The following is a 370-nucleotide window of genomic DNA, read 5'->3' as shown; positions in this document are numbered from 1 at the left end:
AATTGGCACTGATATTGATTTATTTTATAGATATTTATTTTAGAATTTCTATTTTAAAGAAATCTTTGTGAGGCCCCTTTTCCCCCTTATGATTAATTATTGTTTCATCCTGATTATGTTTTGAATGGTTCTGAAAGGGGAAACAATTAGTCAAAATATTATTGTCCAAATTCTACTTGTATTATAAAATCACATTAATAGCTAATCTCATGAATGTGTGATTATTACTTATATGAGGAAATTCACTAATAATAAACAAGAGTTTATTATTGCTTCTTTAAGAGAGCTACAGAATAGTTTTAATAGTGAACATGTCCCTAAGGGAGGAATTTCTGTGGCAAAAACCAGTTGATGGAGTAGCTGGTTCTTT

The sequence above is a fragment of the Nannospalax galili genome, unplaced genomic scaffold, assembly GCF_000622305.1.
Source record: "Nannospalax galili isolate Female #2095 unplaced genomic scaffold, S.galili_v1.0 scaffold790, whole genome shotgun sequence".
Lineage (NCBI taxonomy): Eukaryota > Metazoa > Chordata > Mammalia > Rodentia > Spalacidae > Nannospalax > Nannospalax galili.
This window is presented reverse-complemented; position numbering follows the sequence as displayed.